This window comes from Triticum dicoccoides, chromosome 7A (assembly GCF_002162155.2).
Source record: "Triticum dicoccoides isolate Atlit2015 ecotype Zavitan chromosome 7A, WEW_v2.0, whole genome shotgun sequence".
Taxonomy (NCBI): domain Eukaryota; kingdom Viridiplantae; phylum Streptophyta; class Magnoliopsida; order Poales; family Poaceae; genus Triticum; species Triticum dicoccoides.
In genome coordinates this window covers 72,777,959-72,781,521 of record NC_041392.1, presented here as the reverse complement: position 1 = coordinate 72,781,521, position 3,563 = coordinate 72,777,959, and positions in this window count along the sequence as shown.

Here is a 3,563-nt window from a genome sequence, read left to right as displayed (position 1 = left end):
TCCTAGTTGGAATAGGATTCGCGGAGTGGGGAAAAGAGGAAAGGGGGCCGGCCCCCTCTCCTTGTCCTATTCGGACCAAGGGAGGGGAGGGGCGCGCGGCCCATCTCTGGCTGCCTCTTCTCTTTTCCACTAAGGCCCACTAAGGCCCATATATCTCCCGGGGGGTTCCGGTAACCTCCCGGTACTCCGGTAAAATCCCGATTTCACCCAGAACACTTCCGATATCCAAACATAGGCTTCCAATATATCAATCTTTATGTCTCGACCATTTCGAGACTCCTCGTCATGTCCGTGATCACATCCGGGACTCCGAACAACCTTCGGTACATCAAAACGTATAAACTCATAATATAACTGTCATCAAAACCTTAAGCGTGCGGACCCTACGGGTTCGAGAACAATGTAGACATGACCGAGACACGTCTCCGGTCAATAACCAATAGCAGGACCTAGATGCCCATATTGGCTCCTACATATTCTACGAAGATCTTTATCGGTCAAACCGCATAACAACATACGTTGTTCCCTTTGTCATCGGTATGTTACTTGCCCAAGATTCGATCGTCGGTATCCAATACCTAGTTCAATCTCGTTACCGGCAAGTCTCTTTACTCGTTCCGTAATACATCATCCCGCAACTAACTCATTAGTTGCAATGCTTGCAAGGCTTAAGTGATGTGCATTACCGAGAGGGCCCAGAGATACCTCTCCGACGATCGGAGTGACAAATCCTAATCTCGAAATACATCAACCCAACATGTACCTTTGGAGACACCTGTAGAGCACCTTTATAATCACCCAGTTACGTTGTGACGTTTGGTAGCACACAAAGTGTTCCTCCGGCACACGGGAGTTACATAATCTCATAGTTATAGGAACATATATAAGTCATGAAGAAAGCAATAGCAACATACTAAACGATCGGGTGCTAAGCTAATGGAATGGGTCATGTCAATCAGATCATTCAACTAATGATGTGATCCCGTTAATCAAATGACAACTCTTTGTCCATGGTTAGGAAACATAACCATCTTTGATTAATGAGCTAGTCAAGTAGAGGCATACTAGTGACACTTTGTTTGTCTATGTATTCACACATGTATTATGTTTCCGGTTAATACAATTCTAGCATGAATAATAAACCTTTATCATGATATAAGGAAATAAATAATAACTTTATTATTGCCTCTAGGGCATATTTCCTTCAGTCTCCCACTTGCACTAGAGTCAATAATCTAGATTACACAGTAATGATTCTAACACCCATGGAGCTTTGGTGCTGATCATGTTTTGCTCGTGGAACAGGCTTAGTCAACGGGTCTGCTACATTCAGCTCCGTATGTATCTTGCAAATCTCTATGTCTCCCACCTAGACTAGATCCCGGATGGAATTGAAGCGTCTCTTGATGTGTTTGGTTCTCTTGTGAAACCTGGATTCCTTTGCCAAGGCAATTGCACCAGTATTGTCACAAAAGATCTTCATTGGACCCGATGCACTAGGTATGACACCTAGATCGGATATGAACTCCTTCATCCAGACTCCTTCATTTGCTGCTTCTGAAGCAGCTATGTACTCCGCTTCACATGTAGATCCCGCCATGACGCTTTGTTTAGAACTGCACCAACTGACAGCTCCACCGTTTAATGTAAACACATATCCGGTTTGCGATTTAGAATCGTCCGGATCAGTGTCAAAGCTTGCATCAACGTAACCGTTTATGATGAGCTCTTTGTCATCTCCATATACGAGAAACATATCCTTAGTCCTTTTCAGGTATTTCAGGATGTTCTTGACCGCTGTCCAGTGATCTACTCCTGGATTACTTTGGTACCTCCCTGCTAGACTTATAGCAAGGCACACATCAGGTCTGGTACACAGCATTGCATACATGATAGAGCCTATGGCTGAAGCATAGGGAACATCTTTCATTTTCTCTCTATCTTCTGCAGTGGTCGGGCATTGAGTCTGACTCAACTTCACACCTTGTAACACAGGCAAGAACCCTTTCTTTGCTTGATCCATTTTGAACTTCTTCAAAATCTTGTCAAGGTATGTGCTTTGTGAAAGTCCAATTAAGCGTCTTGATCTATCTCTATAGATCTTTATTCCTAATATGTAAGCAGCTTCTCCGAGGTCTTTCATTAAAAAACTCTTATTCAAATATCCCTTTATGCTATCCAGAAATTCTATATCATTTCCAATCAGTAATATGTCATCCACATATAATATCAGAAATGCTATAGAGCTCCCACTCACTTTCTTGTAAATACAGGCTTCTCTGAAAGTCTGTATAAACCCAAATGCTTTGATCACACTATCAAAGCGTTTATTCCAACTCCGAGAGGCTTGCACCAGTCCATAAATGGATCACTGGAGCTTGCACCCTTTGGATCGACAAAACCTTCTGGTTGCATCATATACAACTCTTCTTCCAGAAATCCATTCAGGAATGCAGTTTTGACATCCATCTGCCAAATTTCATAATCATAAAATGCGGCAATTGCTAACATGATTCGGACAGACTTAAGCATCGCTACGGGTGAGAAGGTCTCATCGTAGTCAACCCCTTGAACTTGTCGAAAACCTTTTGCGACAAGTCGAGCTTTGTAAACAGTAATATTACCGTTAGTGTCAGTCTTCTTCTTGAAGATCCATTCATTCTCAATTGCTTGCCGATCATCGGGCAAGTCAACCAAAGTCCATACTTTGTTCTCATACATGGATCCCATCTCAGATTTCATGGCTTCAAGCCATTTTGCGGAATTTGTGCTCACCATCGCTTCTTCATAGTTCGTAGGTTCATCATGATCTAGTAGCATGATTACCGTACCACCCTGGCGCGGATCTTACTCTGGTTGATCTATGAGGTTCAGTAGTATCTTGTTCTGAAGTTTCATGATCATTATCATTAGCTTCCTCACTAATTGGTGTAGGTGTCGCAGAAACAGTTTTCTGTGATGTACTACTTTCCAATAAGGGAGCAGGTACAGTTACCTCGTCAAGTTCTACTTTCCTCCCACTCACTTCTTTCGAGAGAAACTCCTTCTCCAGAAAGTTTCCGAATTTAGCAACAAAAGTCTTGCCTTCGGATATGTGATAGAAGGTGTATACAATAGTTTCCTTTGGATATCCTATGAAGACACATTTCTCCGATTTGGGTTCGAGCTTACCAGGTTGAAGCTTTTTCACATAAGCATCGCAGCCCCAAACTTTCAGAAACGACAACTTTGGTTTCTTGCCAAACCACAGTTCATAAGGCGTCGTCTCAACGGATTTTGATGGTGCCCTATTTAAGGCGAATGCGGCCGTCTCTAGAGCGTATCCCCAAAACGATAGCGGTAAATCAGTAAGAGACATCATAGATCGTACCATATCTAGTAAAGTATGATTATGACGTTCGGACACACCATTACGCTGTGGTGTTCCGGGTGGCGTGAGTTGCGAAACTATTCCACAATTTTTCAAATGTACACCAAACTCGTAACTCAAATATTCTCCTCCACGATCAGATCGTAAAAACTTTATTTTCTTGTGACGATGATTTTCAACTTCACTCTGAAAT